Source organism: Lissotriton helveticus, chromosome 3_1 (assembly GCF_964261635.1).
Source record: "Lissotriton helveticus chromosome 3_1, aLisHel1.1, whole genome shotgun sequence".
In the NCBI taxonomy this organism is placed as follows: Eukaryota; Metazoa; Chordata; class Amphibia; order Caudata; family Salamandridae; genus Lissotriton; species Lissotriton helveticus.
The window spans coordinates 1,035,520,763-1,035,541,387 of record NC_136061.1 but is presented as its reverse complement, the minus strand read 5'-3'; the positions used below and the strand labels follow the sequence as shown (position 1 = coordinate 1,035,541,387).

General features: G+C 47.1%; 1 protein-coding gene across 1 annotated transcript in view; it reads left to right on the top strand.

The window, feature by feature from the left end:
- The window catches only part of METAP1D (methionyl aminopeptidase type 1D, mitochondrial), a 953,302-nt gene that overhangs the window by 287,535 nt on the left and 645,142 nt on the right, over positions 1-20,625 (top strand). The gene's annotated exons all lie outside the window — the stretch shown is intronic.

The following is a 20,625-nucleotide window of genomic DNA, read 5'->3' as shown; positions in this document are numbered from 1 at the left end:
TGACCCTGTTACTCATGGGATCAGTCCAAACTGAACTGCCAAGCTAGGTCCTCCTTGGACCAGAAATAAGCATTATTGCCCCAAAACTGGTCCTCGGATGCTTGTCTCCAGTCCAGGGAGGACCTGGCTAGGCAGTTGTTTATTTATAACAAAAAGCATCCTTGCTCCGAGCCAAGACCTTTAGTCGGGCCACCATTGTTTATGTTCTATGGATAGCTTCGCAACTGCATGGACGAACGACAAACAACCGCATTTGCACAATGTGTGTTCAGACCTGGTACAGAATGTTCAATGTGTAGTGATAATGTTCTTACTAAGTGGAAATTGTAAGCATTGTAGTTTCAGAGAAACTAATCCTGCATTGTCACGCACGCAAATGTGTGTTAAAAGTCATCGTATGAAAGAGAAGTCATGCTATTAAACGTGTAAATGTTCAAAATGGCAACGTTCCTCCCTGGGCTTAACTAAGACATAACACACACCCCGCAAACATAAGTCGACTGATAAGCTAGCTAAATTCAAAGAAAGCCATGTTAATTAATGCTACAGTATTTATATAAAAACATTATTTTAAAATCCTACCTTAAAATTAATTGAAAAAGGCAATCATAAAGTTTGAAAGCTAAAGCATACAGAAAGCCATTACTAAAAATATAAAACCTAATAAAAACCAAATTTAAAATCAATTTAAGAAGTTAAAAACGGGCCGAATTAAAAGCTCCCACCAAATGGGATAGCCAATTGTTTATGTGTTCCGAGTGGTACAAGAAACATTTCTGTTCCTAGCAACCGCAGACGATTCTAGAGGCAAACCTCGGAACAGGTTTATGGAGCAAATTTTTCTCATCCAGCCCCCACAACAGCTGCTGAGGGAGTGACCACAGCTAGTGGTGGTTACACCGACTCAGAGCCTAGAGCCAAGTCACCTGGAGCAGAAGCTTCCCAGTAAGGCTTGTAGAACACTGGCAGTAGCAATAGAATATGCAGTGGACAGCCTCACAAATGGGCCCATAAGAGGTCCATCGGAATTTCTGAAGGCTTAACCAATTGCAATCCCAGGCATATGTCCAAAGCACACTCAAAAGTGCACGGTAGACAGCGGAATACAGGCTGCGCGCAGTGAAGTCAAACAGGCTGAAATGATAAGAACTAATGCTCATTCAGTTCCTGAAGCAAAGGTCCAGAGCAATGTACCATGCGTTCAGGACACAGTAACACGTGGTAGTTCCAGCTTCATTTGGTTTCTAAATAGGACATCCCTTGCGGAGCAGAAAAATGTAAATGAAAGTCCCGACAATCAGGAGAAAACAATACTTGTGTACAACAAAGGACAATGGAAGAAACAACCGTCACAAGATTGGCAACCCTTGACTTCATTCTACAGCAGCCTTGACTGTTCAACATCAGGTAACTCCCATTAAAGAGCAGTCTGAAAGCCGGACACATCACGGTTGCTGGGGAACCTTTCAAGTAGCAAGATAAGTTTGCCACGGAAGCATTATAGGTCCCATATTGCGAAACGTCCTTGCACACTAAGGATCCACTTAAAGTATTCTCACAGTCTGAACTGCTGAGAAAAACTTTAGTTTCCCTATTTCGACACTGAAATTTGAAAGGTAGTTCCCAAATACTCGTTTAAAAACCCTTCTCCTAACGCTTCATATCTGCCCACTTGATGGTTTTGCAGACAGTACTGAAAATGAAATGTTGAAATTGGCAGGGCGATGTACCCATGCCTTATCCAATCCGCTGATGGTGTTTCAGCAATGGGAAAGGTATCCTCTCTAGTTCTTCTATGTGTAACTTGTAGCCTGCATCTTATCGTGCTATGAGTATTTGCTATTTTGTAAAGTGGTAAGGAGCAAACAGGTTTGTGTCATTAACATGTCACTACGACACGTGGCCAGGATGAAGTGTTTTTAATGCTTTGCTAATTAGTATAATAGACCTATGCTGTGATTGTCCATGTTGTAATGCGGACATGTCTTGTTGAACAATGTGTATCGCTGATGACACTGTTACCCAAAGAGTATCTTCTAGATGATAAGGTGGTCATTCTGTTGTCAACCACTGCCAGAGCTTTTCCTAAATTGGCCTTGTCAATTTCTCACAGTCTAGCAGCTGCTTCCTGCTGAGAGACATTCCATATTTCGTTTTACAATATGCCATATAAGAAGTGTTTTTGATGTGGTTTACGAGGACCTAATAAAAAGTCCCTGAGTTCCAGGTTATCAGATACAAGGGACAAGTGTTGTTTTACCTGGGACAACATTGAGGTTTTTAGCCAGTCAAGGCACAACTTACCAACACTGTAAGTTTTCACCACCCCGAGTGTTCAGACTGCACCTACCGCATGTCAGGACTGCTTGTATTCAATCCCTCAATGTCCCCTAAGAATCGTCCCTGACATCGGTTCGGGCCTGGCGGCCAAACTAACTATCCTTTCCAGTTAGGATCTGATGAATTGTTTGTGACAACGCGTATCATGGTATCCCATGTATCTTCACTGAATATTGCAAACTTTTGCCCGTTTTCAAAACGTGCGAATGTGGGTATTCGTGGTGTGTTTAAATCCGTAATCTCGGCTAATCCAAGACATGTGGTTTGTTGCACAGTTTTCTTCAGGAAAATCATTTGTTGTGCTCTAAACAGGGCCTCAGTTCCCTGAACCTGCCAGTGCTTTGCCCCCACTCGATTTTACATCAATAGTTTCCCTCCAAAAGTCAAAACCCTGTTCAGACATCTAGGAAAGAAAAGAAGCAGAGAATATCAGCTTGGTGTCTGTTTGCATATTTTTCTTTGCAGGTTATGGTGCAAGCCTGTAGTAATAAGATGCATGTGCCGCTATTTACTTTATCTACACTATTTTTTCAAAACATCTGAGCTAAAACAACATGTTTCGTGTGTGTTGTCACTTTTTTTATTTCTTTTGTTTTTCTATTTTTTAGAATCAACAATTTGGTATATTAATTTTCCAAATTTACATTTTTAAAGACCTTATGTACACAAAAGAAAACATTCATATTTACATCAACAAAAAACAATTCCAATTCTACAATTCAAAAAAGTTAAACATTCAAGCCACCATTCATTCGTCTATCATACCACAACAACCAACAAAAAACAATATGCTTTTTAAATAGACTTTTCATTAAGCCAAATAAAAAAGAAAGGGTTCCATGAACTACAAAAAATAGATCCCCTTTTGAGAATACTAACTGAAGATGGCTTAACTGAGAATAATTTTATTCCAGTATTTAAAAAGCATATTGTTTTTGCAAAAGAAATAAAAAAAGTGACAACACACACGAAACATGTTGTTTTAGCTCAGATGTTTTGAAAAAATAGTGTAGATAAAGTAAATAGCGGCACGTGCATCTCTTTTGTTTATTGTAGCTTGTGGCAAGCTGTGCCGTTGGGAGCCCAGACCCAGTGGTGGTTTCTCTGTAGTAATAAGAGGCAGGGTCAGATGTATAATTTCCAGAAAAATAAGCAAACTTCTGTGCAAATGTTTTTGAACTATGCTGTGGTGGTGTAGGGCAGTGCTCCCATTGAGGGTGTTCATAAACAGCACGCAGAATATTTGCTTAATCCAGAAAATGATGATCATAATATTGGAAACAAAACATTTAATCGTAATTAGATTTACCTTCATACAATTAATTAGAGGAAAACACCGTAGAATGCTCTATATCTTCCAGCATTTCGTGTACTGTATCAATGTCCCAATTGTCAGAAACAGTACTAGGGTTAATGGCATCATTTAATGACAGGTTTGGAATTTGAAAAAGTTCAGTGGGGCCATACACATCATATGATGCCCCATCCCAAACAATCCCATCAGGAACTGGAACAGCTGAAATGTTCACCAGGGAAAGGTCTCTGTACTCTTGGTGTGTAGATGAATTTAGTTTAAGAACCAAGTTCACCAGTTGTATTGTAGACCATTCTGGGAGATACTGTTCATTCAGAATTAGGAAACAGACAGTCACAAATCCGATCAAATGGACCTGGAAATCTAACAAAATTGTAATCAAATGTTGGCCATGGGAAAACAAAATATGTGCTGGTCTGCCAAATATAGAAGACACACACTTTCAGAATGAATGGTAGAGGTGGCAGTGGCGATGGGTCTGACGTATCTGAAGAGTTGATGAAGTAGCCAGAGGCAGTTGGATCTATTTTTGGCAGCTCAGCAGGTTTTGTAGAATGGGGGTGTACTCGATCCGTGGTACATTGACGTGCATTGTGTTCTTTTCAGGTTTCCGATTTGAAATGTGTTGTCTGTACTAGTTAACTGTACAGTTGTAATTGTAACAACAGGTAGAAGGCATACTTTGTTGTTGTTGATTGTTTCTCGTTGGAAAGAGAATGCTTCTATAGTTATTAAAGTTTGAACTTCCTGTACAGTAGTAAGAGGAGTCGGGTAGCAACCCAGGAGCCCACGTGGCTTACTGTTGAGGAATCGCCAGGACAGGTACAGGTAATCTGTAAATGGCTCAAATTCATTCTTGTCTACAATTTTTCCCTTACCAGGTCCCTAACCTTCGGGGCCCAGACAGGTCTTGCTGGCACTTCCTTCACTACCCCAGTAGCGCTGCGTTTTACGTAGACATTGCTATGTTGGTCCCGGAAGTCATTCAGTTCCTGCAAAACAGCCAAACGTTCAGTGATATCAAGCGGTGTCTCCGCTGCCACTGTGCTGGGATTGTTGAGGTCTGGGACCCACATTTTAGCTCCATAAAGGATTTAATGGGGAGTCTGAACACCCAGGGATTTTCTAAGGCAGGCTGTTGGGTGCCCTCTGGACCCCATATTAGTGATGGACCCAACTGCGACCTGAGCCTAGTACTCTAGCTGTTAAAGTCAATGTTTTTCCTCCCCACAACTGAATTTCCCTCAGGATGGTATGGAGAAGAGGAACGCAGCATCACACACAAACTTCCGATGGCCTCTTTGTAAGCCCAAGAGCTAAACACCAGACCCTGGTCCGAATGTAATGTGCCTACTGTGTATGTTCCGATGAAGACTTGCAGATCCTTTATAACAGTTTTAGTGTCAACCCACCGCTATGACCATACCCATGGGAATCGAGAGCAAGAATCCACGGTTGCCATAATGTACTTGTAAACCTCTTCTGATGACAAAAAGTGGTCAAAATAAAGACAAGCCAATGGCATGTTTGAAATCGGTAGAGGTTTCATTGGTGGACGTGCCACGGTGGAACCATTCATCTGCTTGCAGATATCACAGTTAAGGTTGAATTCCTTGGTCTGTTTGTAAAGACCTAGCCACCAGTAGCATTGGGGAAACATCACTTACAACGCAACTTTTACCACGCAATGCTTTTACATCGCAGCTATTACAACGCATACCATTACAACGCATTGCGCTGGGGGTCGCTCTAGGATAGGGAATAGGTTAATTTACTATCCAATAACCTTCCCTAGTGTCCACGGGGACTGGAGTTGGAATAGTAAATTAAACTATTCACTATCCAGCACCCAAAAGCGCTATGCGTTGTATTGGTATGCGTTGTAAAAACCGCGATGTAAAAGCATGCGTGGTAAAAGCATGCGTTGTAATGTCGTACATCCGTAGCATTGTGCAATAATGAAATTATAGCAGCCCCCCCTGAATGTGCAGGTGCCAGAACCTCATGTGCAGCTAGTATGAAACCCATTCTGTGATCGGTGTTTGATATTACTCTTCCCTCCCTCCAAGAATATGAGCATATGGAATGTTCTGTGCATCTAACTTTTAGGAATGCTTGAGTGGGAAGCCTTTCTGCAGGTGAGTATCGTTGCGAGCAGCATTAACAGACACGTGATGTCTCTGTCTGTCATCGTACTTGAACGAGTAATTGCAGCAACTGCAGCAGTGCAATTTGTAGCTTTTGCTGCTTCATCAGCCGTTGAATTCCCTGGAACGTGAATGCCAGTATGTTAATGACTCAATGTGTGTATTACATGAGTCCGCTGCAAGCACTCTTTCAGCTTTGCCACTTTTTCCCAAAGTATCTTGTGCTTTATTGTGCGATCCTTTGAGTCTCTGATTCCATTCGTTGCTCCAATAGTGTAGATATTCATTGTGAGACTGGACACACTAATACTAATCACACATGATGAGTGTGGGGAATCCGGGATCCGTATTCTCCTGTACTAGAAGTAGAGCCTTCAGCTGTGTGGTGCAGTCACTAAGTGACTGCGTGTGTTCTTTCTCTGGATGGAATTCTCCATCATATATGCGCCCTTTCACAATTGCGCACGCTGCTAACTATTGGTGCTTTGTCCCTACAGAAGGCTGGGCTGAACCATCATTTTTTGTGATGTAATCATAGCGTTATAGAAGCATTATTTCATTAGGCAGAGGATAGTCTTGTTTGTACTGCAAAAAGGCTTGTGTTTATAGTGTAGAGTCAAACTTGTAGTCGACATCCGTTGTTATGAGCGAGTTAGCCCATTGTATCCTTCCTGGATTAATGCTTTAGCGTTTGAAACGCTTTCTCTGGTGACAGCCTTTAAGGTTGGCGCTGAAGTAATAACAATCATGTGTTTCCCCTGAGCAAGGGCTTGCTCTCTCACCATAGCAGTGTGTACCACTGTCAGTATTTTTATGTAGGCGCAAAACACATTTAAGCATTTGTGTATAAGTGTGATATATATGCAATCGGTAGTGTGTCACTTTCATTGAACGTGTGACGTAGGTGTACCCTGATGTCTCAGCGAGGACGAGGATCACCAGATTTATGGTGTTTACAGTGTATGTAAGTGCTTTGAAGCTATCATGTCAGCTTGTACAAATTGTAAGATATCTATAAGTGTGTTCCTGAGTCCAATGTGTACTAGAAAACCTGTATTAAGTCATAGAACAGTCTAACTCATTCTACGTAATCTGGAATGTAAATTCTGGCAACATTTACGAATCCCATTATGGATTGTAATCACTTACACATAGTTGGAGTTTGAAGCAGCCCACACTTCTCTAAGAAGTGGGACGCAAGGTTTTTGCCTTCACTAGATAAAGCATATCCCAGAAAAAGGACGTTGAGATAGGCAACTTTTAATTTTTTTAAATTACATTTATAGCTCATGTGAGCAAACCCAAAAGTATACGGTCTACTCTTATCAAGTCTTCCATGAGGTCATCATCCGTCAAGTAGATGTCATCGACATATGACAGTGCCTTGGCATCAACATTTTGTAATAGCTCTATTACTCTGACCGGAAAGAGCTTGCGGTTATTTTTATACCCGTGGGGCAATCAATAGAATTACCTCTGAGAGCTTAGCGCTGAAAATGCAGTTCAATATCTCCTGCCAGGCACTATATTTTGGCAATAAAATCCATTCGAGATATCAAGTGTTGTTTTGTATTTCTCCCACACTATTTTGTTCATTAGAGCTTCACTGTGTGCATTTTATACTACAAATGTGCGAGTAGCTGTGTTTAAGTGTCTGTAGTCTAATACTTGATGTTATGATTCATTGGGTTTTATTACAGGAAACAAGGGATTATTCATTGACGAGATGCAATTTTCTATTACACCTTGGTATATGAGTTGTTGGAGGATTTCTCTAACTTGTTTTTTAGCTTCATGCTTAATTGGATATTGTCTTTGAGGTTGTGGGGTTGTCTTCAGTGGTATTTCATGGTAAGTGGAAACCTGGCCACATGGTTGTGGTATAACGCAGGAGCTAGGGCCCACTCCTTCGTGTATGAGTGTTTGATTCTGGAACGAGGTTCGAAAAAACAGGTAGGATTACAGTTACCCCACTTGGGCATTCCATCCTTCTCAGCCAAAGAATATCGTAACATTGGGTTAAGTCCTCCCAAAAGAGAACATTCATGTTTCTGGGTATGCCCCCCACCAATTGGAGTTGTATTTTGTATAGATGATGTGGGACGCTCACCCTAGTATCAGGTGTCTCCACCACGATATACTCACTCAGCACTACTCCCACCAGACCATCAGGTTCTGGCAAACTATCGCGACTTCTGATGCGTTGTCCAGCATTGTCACTGCACATTCTCCACTCAGAAGCAGTTTCCTCAATATCCAAGGCGTGCCTGAACCTAAGTCCGTCTACCCTCTACTTTTTTAATTGAGGCTCGGATGGCTTCGATATATGTTCTTGTTTAAAGATGTAGTCTGATGAGCATTGTGAGTCCTTCTTCATGTTAATGTGCTCTTCTGATCTTCCCTGAGCCCCATGATCTTTAATGTCTATATGGAGCCATTAGCTGGGATAGTGCTTCCTTTCGGCATCGGACTTGTCACCTATGCAGATGACACACAACTGGTGGTGGGTCTTAACCACCCTGAGGGATCATCTAGCACTTTGGGCATTTTCCTTGAAGTGGTAGCCGAATGGGTGGCAATTTCTCATCTTAAGTTAAATGGGGACAAGACAGAACTGATGTTCCTGGGTATGTCTCCCTCACCCAGATCAACTTTGGTGTGGCCTACCTGTCTTGGCACCATGCCGGTTCCTAAAGATCAGATTAGGAGGTTGGGCATGTGGCTGGATAGTGCTCTTTGTTTTAACCACCAAGCTACCAAGCTTTCCGCCATCTGCTTCGGTCTGATGAGGTTGCTGAAGAAAATTCTGCCTTTACTCCCCTTCCAGGCTCGTAGGATTATGGTGCAAGCTCTCATCTTGTCCTGCTTTGATTACGGGAATGCTTTGTACTTGGGCGCACCACTGGCCACCATCAAAAAATTGCAGGTGACCTAGAACTGTGCGGCCCGCCTAATTCTGGACCTTCCCTGGAGGCACTCAGTGTCATCTGCCCTGAAGAAGCTCCACTGGTCGCCAATCCAGTCCGAATTCTATTCAAGGCTATGTGTTTAGCTCATAGAGCCATGTGGATATCAGGTCCTGCTATGGTTTGTTCCTTAGTGACCCCCTATCAACCCTCTAGCATTCTGCGTTCTAGTACAGCCTTCCTTGCAACCACAAGGAAAGTACGACGAGCATATGGGGTGGACGCTCTTTTTCTTGGAATGCCGCCACTTTTTGGAACTCTCTGCCACCCATTTCGCGCAGCGAACCCGATCTACAGACTTTCCGCAGACTCTTGAAAACCTTCCTCTTTCACTAACTTGTACAGCATGGCTTCGTTTTCCGCCTGCCTGGTCCAAGCGCTACGAGGCCTCCGGGTTGAAGTGCGCTATAAAAATCAAATTTTCATTTCATCTGTGCTCTGACCATCCACCTCTCTCGAACGTTTAGCAGAATACCCCTGAAAGCAACAGGATGAACGTGTATCAGTATCCTGATACCTATCAGGCGGTCTAATGTTGTCACGGTTACGCAGATTATAGTGCTTTTCAGTGGCTTTCTGTGTAGGAGAAACACCCTGTGACTTTATTTTGTCTTTGTTTTTCTTATTCTCGGGTGCTTGCTTAGAGTTATCCTTCTCAGAATTACTCTTTAATTGTGGTTTCCCATATCTGGCTCCCAAATTATGTCTACCCAGCGTAGAATAGGTTTCTTCAGTAAGTTTAGGTAACTCATGTTCCTGCTACGCAGGAGACAAATCCTGTATGTTCTGGTGTATAGCCAATGCTGCTGTTTACTTAACATAATGGCGGATACTACAGCAACATTGACCATCAGTTTACGTCCTAGGTCCAGGGCAGGTGCTGCCCTGTACTCAATCTGGATCTGTTTTAGCACTTTAGGTAAACAGCTAACAAAGGTGTACCATGTGTTCTGGTATATACGGCAGCAAAGACTGTACCGCAAGTTGCAAAGTCTTGTACCAGGGGAGCCATCCCCATTGGCAAGCAAATTGTAAGCATTCTGTGTTTTCCTGCAGGCCTGTACGGGGAAACATCGCCTCAAGCTAGCCTATTTTTGTGCAACCTAGAACGGAATCTCCTACTGTCTGAAGGAAATTTTTCCCATTACTGCATTTAGTGTTTGTGGGCGGATGCCCGGAGTGACCAATTGTGGTTGTGAAGCTTGGGCAGTCTGCGCATGGTTAGGTATAAATGTTTGCATAACGAACTGTGTAAGACATATATATATTGTTACAAAATCTTTGTATAGTGTCCCAACCTGTGCTGCTGTTAAATTATCAACATTAGGATGCGGTATGTAGCCAGCTAAGAATGGCCATGTGTCTCCCTCATTGCTAAAGGGGTTGAGTCTAACGTTTTTTGTTGTGTGTGGTAGGGAGCCATCAAACCAATTTATATGTTCTTGATATTTCTGTTTCTTCATATGGTGCACAATTTTCTGGTATTTTACCCTCTTTATAGGTGCAAATACCCATGTGGTGTTATCTGCAGCTGAGAATGTAACCCAAGAACAGAACATCTCTGTCCTGTTTGCTTTGTGAGCCTCAACCACAGAGGTGATATCTCCATCCGCAACTGCAAGACCGGTTGTAGTAGTTTCTGAATAACCGCATGTCTGCGGACCTCTGCAATGTTTTTTTTTTATAACTCTTTATTCATAGCTGTGCAAATCAGAAGAAAAACATTTACATTTCAACATACTTGTACATCAGCCACCTTTTCCGTTTTTCTCCCCAATCATATCGCCCTGCAGCCTCAGGGCAACCCTCGAGGAACGTACTGTGTGATGCGTAATATATTGTCCTTAAATGTCTGTAACATGTTACATCTTTCCATCTCGTAGTACAATTCAGCAGTATACCTGCTACATTATCCGATAATACATTAGGAAGAGAACAAAATAACACACCCAACTTCCCGCCTCCTTCTCCAACCCCCTTCCACAGTCAATCCCACCCTCCTCCTGGTGGCAACGGGGTCCTCCTTGAGCCGACCTCAACCAAATCTATCTAATATGTACACTGTCATGTGCTGAATCTTAGTAAGTCGTGTGGTTACTCGGGCACTACCAGATCTCGCCAGATTGACCTCTATAATGTTCACTGTCCCTGCGATCCGTGCCCGGGTCCCGGGACTAGATCTATTTCTTCCAGCGCCATTAACATAATCTCCCAATCTTGTGATATAGGATATTTCCGTAGACCCCGCGCCTCCTCCCTCCGGAGAGCTATCCACTCTGCTCGTCCCCATTTCACTACTTCCACCTGCCACAAGGGTGTCCCCGGTGATCTGGGAGATTTCCACCTCATTGTTAATGCTCTGACTGCCAGCAGTAGTGCCAGATCAAGGAATTTCAACTAGGCCCTCAGTGACTTAGGTCGCCTACGAAACCCCATTAGGCAGGGCAGTGCTTCTTCTGGCACTGGCAAATGTGTGACCGTCCGTAATGTCCGGCACACCTCCGACCAATACCCTCATATTCGAGTACAGGACCAGACCATATGGAGGAACCCAGCCTTGTCCTCTCCACAACGTGGGCAACAGTGGGGGGAGATCGGAAACATTTTGTGTAGCCTTTTGGGGGTCAAATAGGCTCAATGCAGGACCACCACCTGTATAAATCTGAACTTAACGTTTCGTGAAACCCGCCTAGGGTGTTCCAGGATCAACTGCCACTCTTTATCTGTCAGCATTGTGTCTGTGTCTTGGACCCAGGTGTTCTCAAGTGTCGTGATCGAGATTGCTGCATGCGTTCTGATCCCCGTATATAGTCAACGGACCAAATGTCCCCCTGCTCCCATGTAGTATAATAAATGAACCAGTTCATGTTGTGCAGGTTGGAGTCATTGTGGCGCCCAGATGGTTCTGATGTAGTACGTGACAGTGGCATGCAACAGGTAGAGTCTGGGGGGGGTGCCCGTGACCTGCAAGAAGGTGTCGTGATCTAGTAGGTTATCGTCACCAAAAAAGGCACCCACTCCCGTTATCCCGGCCGTTTCCCAGTGGCGCAATACTCTGTCCGTGAGCCTACCCTGTGGTGTTGGGATTCCCAGTAGGGGGATGTTTGCTGCATACGCTACAGTCGATGAAGTGTATGCCAGGGCTTTCCGCCAGCACATCAAAGCCGTGCGCAGAAGCGGATGACAATCTCGGGAGTAGGAGGGCGTGTAGTTCTCCTCGTCTCAGCCTCTCCAGTGTATAGTCAATTTCATAGAGATTCCGACCCTCCGTCCAGTAGGACAACCACTGGAGTTGGCTAGCATAATAATAGCCTTGGAAATCTGGGGCGCCTAGTCCCCCCCGATCTAGTCCCCAGCTGCAGCTTTCGTAGACTAATCTGTCTTCTACCGACACCCCAGATGAGGCTAACTAAGAGTGCATTGAGTGTATCAAATATTTGTTGAGGCAGGATTACAGGGAGATTAACGAAGAAATACAGCGTGCGGGGGAGCATTACCATCTGGGATATCGTGATTCTGCCCATTACAGATAAGGGCAAAGAAGTCCAGAAGCCCACAGAGTTCCGAAGACGCGTAATGGCTCGTTTAATGTTCCCGTCAATTTGGTCGTCCGGCGACCTATATACCTGGATCCCCAGGTACTTAAATGTAGTCTGTGCCACTGGGATTAGGTAAGCTCCAAAAGGGATGGAGACAGGGCTTGGCGTGTCCCTGAAATAGAAGCCATGCGATTTGTCTGGGTAGATCGATATCAGGTTATGTGTACCTCTAATCGGGATGCCCATCTGCTCACCCTGGGCACACAAGGCTATAGCCAGAGGCTCAAGGGCGAGTACAAATAAGAGTGGGGACAGGGGGCAACCTGTCGGGTGCCTCGGTGTACTGAATAACTATCGGAGACATGCCGTCTTGTGCGCGTCTTAGCCGAAGGATTGGTATAAAGCAGTCTGATCCACGCCAAGAAGGAATCTGGGAGTCCGAACCTCTCCAAGGTTGCAAACATAAATGACCAAGACAGAGAGTCAAATGCCTGTCTGAGGTCCAGCGCAATACAGCCAGCCCTGGGGAATTCCCGCGGCGTAGTCGTCATGAGTGCCTGCAACCTCCGTGTATTCAAGGAGGTGCACCGTCCCGGGAGGAACCCACACTGGTCACAATGGACAAGGGTAGGAAGGTAAGTTTGCAGCCTCAAGGCAATTGCCTTGCTAAGTATTTTATACTCCGTGGAGAGCATCGACAGGGGCCTATAATTCGTCCTATCCAGGGTATCCCTGCCAGGTTTAGGTATAGAGATAACTAATGCCTGCATCGTCGATTCGGATAAGTGTCCCTCCTCGAGCACCATCCGGTATACTTTTTCCAGAACAGGCACCAGGGTGTCGGAGTAGGTCGCATAAAATGCCAGCGGGAGCCTGTCTATTCCCGGTGTTTTATTGCGGTTAAGAGATTTGATGGCAGTCCGTATTTCATGCTGTGTGATGGGCCCTTCTAGTTTCCGTTGGGCGTCAGCCGACATAGTCGGGAAGGGGAGGTCACTAAGGAAGTCGGACATTCGGTCCGGATCCTCCCGGCCAGAGGGGGCGTATAGCGTTTTCAGATGGTCATGGAATTCTCTGTTGATCTCTAATTGCGTACGAACCAAGTCGCCCGATTGTGCACGTATTTGGGTTATCACCGGAGGGTCGGGTTGGTCCCGCACCAAGCGGGCCAGTAACACCCCCGATCTGTCCGCCTCCGTATGTTGTTGGCGTAGATATTCTTTGTGGTCTATGTCCCTCAATGTCCCTCAATGTTTCCAACGTGTCTGCATGATCTATATTCTCCTTTTGCAGCTCCACTCTCTTCTCAGGGTCTACGCTCGCTTCCCTTTCAAGTGTCTTTAACCGATCTTCTATCCTGCAGAGTTGCAGGTGAATTTCCTGTCGGGCTCCCACCAGCTGGCCTATTGCCGCACCTCGCACTACGACCTTCATGGCGTCCCACACCACCAGATTAGAGGTGGCGGAGTCCCAATTTTCCATAAAATATTTACTCAGGGTATCGGACAGGGTCGTCCGGAAGGGACCGTCCTCCAGGAGAAGCGGGTTTAATCGCCAGGTAGGAACCGGGGTCGGAACTCGGACCCAGAAGAGGCTGAACGACAGAGGTCTGTGATCCGAAAAGGTTTTGGCTAAATACTCCGGGTTCCCTACCTTCGAGACAAGTGACGCGGAACACATGAACCTGTCAATCCTAGTGTGCAACAAGTGTATATGTGAATAATAAGAGTATTCCTTCAGCTCCGGGTGTAGTGCACACCAAATGTCTGTCAGGCCCCAACCTTCCGCCCATGCCCGGAACAACTTCATCTGCAATGTTAATGCCACTATCTTCATACATTATTGTATATGTATAAAAAAATTACAGAGAGGGTGACACAATGGAAGTAGATTTTTTGAAGAGTTCAAGCTTGAACAACCTACAGCCAATACCTACAGGTTACCTGCTCAGCAGAGGAGGATGGTCATTACAAACACGAATGTCTACGGTTAGGAGATAAGTAGGGGCTCCTGAGAAAGCACAAAACAGGCGATCCATCTAATAAGAACCTAATCTACCAATGTTGGAAGCACCATGTTGTGTAGTTTTCACTTTCCAGTAGGATCTGCAAGTTTGTTGGGCAACATATGACATCGCGGTAGCTACTTAGATGCCGCCCTCGCGCGCTGACGTCAGTTCTGTACACGACTGTCCGCGCAAGAAACACAGAGCCATGCAAGACACTGACCTCTGGTGCACAAAACTAGGGCTCTAAAAGGATATCCTTAACCCTAGAAATCAGTTCGTAGAATGGGGAGGATGGGTGGGGCGGTAAGGAATCTCTAAGTAACCTATGTTTCTTACAGATATATCGTTACCGAAGGTAAGTAACTTGTTCATCTGAAAGAAACAGTTAGTTATAGATTTCTTACCTTAGAATAGATACCCCAGCATTACCTACCCTGGAGGTGGGTCTGCGCACCAAGTTCACACCAGAAAGTCCTGGATAACAAAACCTCCAAAGAAGCCGTCTCTCCGGACTTGGCTGACAAGGCAGTAGTGTCTCGTAAACGCGTGCAGCGATGCCCACGTGCTGCCTGACAGATGTCATTTAGAGGAACTCATCGTCCCAAAGTAGTAGTGGCTGCTGTCGCCCTGGTGGAATGGGAGCGCAGCCCCAAAGGAGGCTCCTTCTTTGCTAAGGAATAGCAGTTTTTAATACACAAAAAGACCCATCTGGAGATGGTCCGTTTGTGTACAACCCGAACTTTCTTGGCAGCCATGTAGCCAACAAAGAGCTGGTCATCCACCCAGAACTGTTTGGTGCGATCCAAATAAAAAGAAAGCGCACGTTTTGGGTCCAGACGCTGGAGCCTCTTTTTCTCTTTCAAAGGATGCAGAGGCGGAAACAAGGTGGACAAACTGATGGTTTACCCAATGTGAAAGGAGGTGACAAGCTTTGGAAAGAAGGATGGACGAGTCCTGAGGACAACTTTGTCCGGATGCACAGACAGAAAAGGAGGCTTTGATGAAAGGGCCTGAGCTCACTCACTCTTCTGGCAGACGTGATGGCCACCAAGAATGCAGTCTTAAGAGTTAAAAGACTCAAAGGACAGGTGTGAAGCGGCTCAAAGGGAGCACACATGAAATAGGTTAAGACCATATTCAAGTCCCACTGAGGCATAACGAAGGGAAGAGGAGGAACGAAATGCGTTGTGCCTTTTCAGAAATGATTTACAGCCGGGGACTTGAAGAGAGACAGCTGATCAGGAAGCCGAAGAAAGGCAGAAATGGCCGAAAGATAGCCCTTGATGGTGCCCAGAGCAGAGCCCTGCTGGTCCAAAGAGAGCGGTAACACAAGATCTTTAGTAAGAGGGGCAGAAAGGGGATCCACAACCTTTGTTGTGCACCATGCCGCAAATTTGTTCCATCGGCAGGCGTATACCGTCTTAGTGGAATGACGCCTGGCTGCCAAGATTACATCACAAACTTCAGGAGGTAAGTCAAATGACATCAATTGCTGATGCTCAATCTCCACGCAAGGAGGTGGAGGCTGGAAAGGTTTGAGTGGAGGACCGTCCCCTGCTGCTGCGACAGAAGATCTTCCCAAAGAGGCAGTCGGATCGATGGCCATGTTGAGCAGCTCGGGATACCAGACTCTTCGTGCCCAATCCGGAGGCACAAGAATGACTTGGGCTCGGTCGCGCTTGATCTTCTTCAGCACTCTCGGCAGTAGTGGTATAGGCAGAAAGACATACAACAGACCGCAATTCCACTCACGAGGAAAAGCGTCACCTAGCGAGTGCCGCCTTGGAAACTCTAACGCGCAGAATTGATGACATTACGCGTTCTCTTCGTTGACGAATAGATATAACCAAGGCTCTCACCACTGTTGAAAGAGACCTTGCACCACCTCTGAGTGAAGACGCCATTCGTGATCCTTCATACATCTGCGTCTGAGTTCGTCTGCTCTGTCGTTCAGGGAACCTGCCAGGTGTTGAACCACCAGGGAAATGCCCTAATGTTCCAGTCATGTCCAGAGGCGAAGGGCCTCATGACATAGGGTCCACGACCCCACCACGCCCTGTTTGTTGCAGTACCACAAGGCAGTGGTGTGGTCCGTGAACACATACACTACTCTTCCCCGGACAGAGGGAAGGAATGCCTTCTGTGCAATACGAATTGCCCGGAGCTCCAGAAGGTTGATGTGGAGCCCGGACTCCGCCGGAGACCAGAGGCTTCTGATCTCCGCATCTTCCATGTGGCTGCACCATCCCAGAAGGGATGCGTCTATCACCACTGTGTGCTCAGGTTGGGGAAGGGAGAGGGATCTGCCATTGACCCTACCCTGGTTCGTGAGTCACCACTGCAGTTGACGTGCAGTGCCCTCCAAGATCTGGACGCAATCAGACAGATTCCCCAGATTCTGCGCCCACTGGAACTTCAGGTCCCACTGGAGAGCCTGCATATGCCAACTGGCATGATCGACCAGCAGGATGCAGGAGGCCATGAGGCCTAGCAGCCTCAGAGTCATCCTGACCAAAACCCGGGACAGAGGCTGAAAGATCGGAATCATAGCCCAAATATCCCGGACTAGCTGTTCGGGAGGATAAACCCGAAACCGTGTCCTGAACCGCTCCGATAAAGAGGAGCTTCTGAGACGGGATCAGGTGTGACTTCGGCACATTGATGGAGAAGCCCCGCGAATGCAGGAGGTCGGCCGTCGTCTGGGGGTGGGAAATGATAGTCTGGGGGAAGCCTGCCTTCAACAGCCAGTTATTGAGATAGAGGAAGACTGGAACCCCTGATCTGCGCAGATGAGCTGCGACCACCGCCATTACTTTTGTGAACACCCGAGGGGCGCTGGTAAGGCAAAAGGGGAGCACGGTAAACTGAAAGTGCTCATGATCTACCGTGAACCACAGGTAACGCCGGTGGGCCGGTAGGATGGAGATGTGAAAATAAGCGTCCTGCAAGTCCAACGCTACCAACCAGTCTCCAGGGCCAAGGGCAGACAAGACCTGAGCGAGGGTTAACATTTTGAACTTCTCCTTCGAGAGGAAGCGGTCGACGTTCCTGAGATCCAAGATAGGACGCAGGCCCTTGTCCTTCTTGGGTACTAGTAAGTAGTGGGAGTAACAACCACAACCTACTTCTGGGACAGGAACGCCTTTGATGGCTCCCTTGGCCAGGAGAGCTGTAACTTCCTGTTGGAGAAGGCCCAGGCGATCCTCCGACGTGCGGTGGTACTGTGGTGGCATGGCTGGTGGGGTAGCCTCGAAGAGGAGGGAGTAGCCCCTTCAGACTATCTGCAAAACCCACCTGTCCGACTTGATGGTGCTCCAGTGGGGGAGGTGATGGCGGATCCTGTCGCCCACTGGTGTTTGGTGGGCCTGAAATGTCGGACTAGGAAGGCTTGGAAGCTGCTGCAGAGGGGGAGGGGTTGGTTGGACTGGCCCGCCCGCTGGCCTCCTAAACCACGACAGTGGTTCCCACGTCCCCAGCCGCGCGAAGGTTGGGGATCTTGTGTCAGCCTGTGGCTCTGGGCGGAACGTTATGGGGGCACCCCTTCCGTAGCCACAAAAAGGGTGAAAAGCAGACTGCGCTGGGTGGCTGGAGAGGCCCAAGGACTTGGCCGTAGCCCGTGAGTCCTTAAAACGCCCTAGAGCGTTGTCCGCTTTGTCACCAAAAAGGCGATCAAAGGACATGTCCATTAGAGTTTTCTGGACATCCCCAGAAAAGCCAGTCAATCTCATCCAGGCGTAGCGTTGAGGGGCTACCGACGTGGAAATCGTCCTGCCTAGAGAGTCAGCATTATCCAGGCCACAAAGGATGGTAAACTTCGCCGCATACCTCCCGATGGCAATAGCCTGGGAGAGCACTGTCCAGACCTCCTCTGGACACTGAGGCAGCACCTGCGCAACCGTATCCCACAGAGAGTGGGAATAACGGCCCAATAGACATGCACTGTTTACTGAACGCAGTCCCAAGCTGGCGGAAGAGAAAATCTTCTTCCCAAGATGATCCAGCTTCTTGGATTCCCTCTCCGGTGGAGCAGTAGGGAATGCGCTCTTTGAGGTAGAGGCTTGGACCACCAAGCTCTCAGGGGTGTGCTGTTGGGAGTGGAAAGTGGGGTCGCCCAGAGCCGGGCTGCGGTGTCCGGCAATCATCCTATCCACAGGAGCAGCCTTGTTGGGCCTGGACCAGGTGCCCAAAAGTACATCGGTAAGGGCTTAATTAAACGGCAGCAGGGGCTCCGAAGAGCTTGCTTGCTGTTGAAGCACCTCTGTCAGGAGGTTAGTTCTGACCACTGTATGGAGTTTGACGTTGAGAGCCTTGGCCGACCTACGCAACACCACTGCGTATGACACTCCTACCTCCGTAGCCACGGTAGGAGGAGACAACATGCCAAGGTCAGGGGAGATGTCCAGACCACTGGCATCTCCCAGTTCCTCTCTCCAGTCCTGTTTACTGCCCAACTGGTCAGTCAGAGGGTCACCTGACCCTCCTAGTCCTCCTCCTCTTCCTCTGGGAGCCAATCTAGCCTAAAAGGGACCCCAGGAGCACAAAAAACCCTCTCGGCGCCGGATCCGGCGTTGGACGATGGCAGTCATGCTCCGGGTTCACATCAGGATGGAGGCTGTGGTGGAAACCCTGAAACCAGTCCTAGGATACTTGTTTCCGGTCCAGGAAGGACCTGGCCTGGTAGTTCGGGCGTAACGGTTCCCATGAGGCACAGAGTCCAGACTGATTTGCATATGGCCAGGTCCAAACTGAGGTGGCATAGTGAGCAAAAGAATGATGGATTTAACCCAGATCTCTTGACTGGGGGGGTGAATGTATTGATTTGTTCTGCATTCTGTCCATCAATTGTGTGTCTTTTGCTTTCTCGCCCTAAGTGCTTCAGGTATGCGCAGACGTGGGTCCTGGGCTCACTGTGCCACTGGACTCAAGCTATCCTGGCTGAAGAGGGTTGAAACCGGTCCTAGGATGCTTGTTTCCGGTCCAGGGAGGACCTGGCTTGGCAGTTCGGGCTGGACAGTTCCCATGAAGCACAGGGTCAAGACAGGTTTGCATATGGCCAGGTCCAAACTGGGATGGCATGGTGAGCAAAAGAATGATGGATTTAACCCAGATCTCTTGACTAGGGGGTGAATGTTTTGATTTGTTCTGCATTCTGCCCATCAATTGTGTGTCTTTTGCTTTCTCGCCCTAAGTGCTTCGGGTATGCGCAGACGTGGGTCCTGGGCTCACTGTGCCACTGGAATCAAGCTATCCTGGCTGAAGAGGGATGAAACCCCGAAACCGGTCCTAGGATGCTTGTTTCCGGTCCAGGGAGGACCTGGCTTGGCAGTTCGGGTTGGACGGTTCCCATGAGGCACTGGGTCATGACAGATTTGCATATGGCCAGGTCCAAAATGGGATGGCATGGTGAGCAAAAGAATGATGGATTTAACCCAGATCTCTTGACTGGGGGTGAATGTTTTGATTTGTTCTGCATTCTGTCCATCAATTGTGTGTGTTTTGCTTTCTCGCCCTAAGTGCGCCAGGTATGCCCAGACGTGGGTCCTGGACTCACTGTGCCATTGGAATCAAGCTATCCTAGCTGAAGAGGGTTGAAACCCCGAAACCGGTCCTAGGATGCTTGTTTCCGGTCCAGGGAGGACCTGGCTTGGCAGTTCGGGCTGGACGGTTCCCATGAGGCAGAGGGTCAAGACAGATTTGCATATGGTCAGGTCCAAACTGGGGTGGCATGGTGAGCAAAAGAATGATGGATTTAACCCAGATCTCTTGACTGGGGGTGAATGTTTTGATTTGTTCTGCATTCTGTCCATCAATTGTGTGTCTTTTGCTTTTTCACCCTAAGTGCGCCAGGTATGCCCAGACGTGGGTCCTGGGCTCACTGTGCCACTGGAATCAAGCTATCCTGGCTGAAGAGGGGTGAAACCGGTCCTAGGATGCTTGTTTCCGGTCCAGAGAGGACCTGGCATGGCAGTTCGGGCTGGACTGTTCCCTTGAGGCACAGGATCAAGACTGATTTGCATATGGCCAGGTCCAAACTGGGGTGGCATGGTGAGCGAAAGAATGATGGATTTAACCCAGATCTCTTGACTGGGGGTGAATGTTTTGATTTGTTCTGTATTCTGTCCATCAATTGTGTCTTTTGCTTTCTCGCCCATCCAAAATGGGACAATGTCGCGCCAGATACTGGCAGTGCACTTGGTCGAATGCTTTCTCAGCATCGACCGTTAACAGCATTATTTCGCTCTCGACCTGGTTGGCTTTATTTATGACATGGAGGAGTCACTTTGTGTTATCCTCACACTGCCTCTGTGTG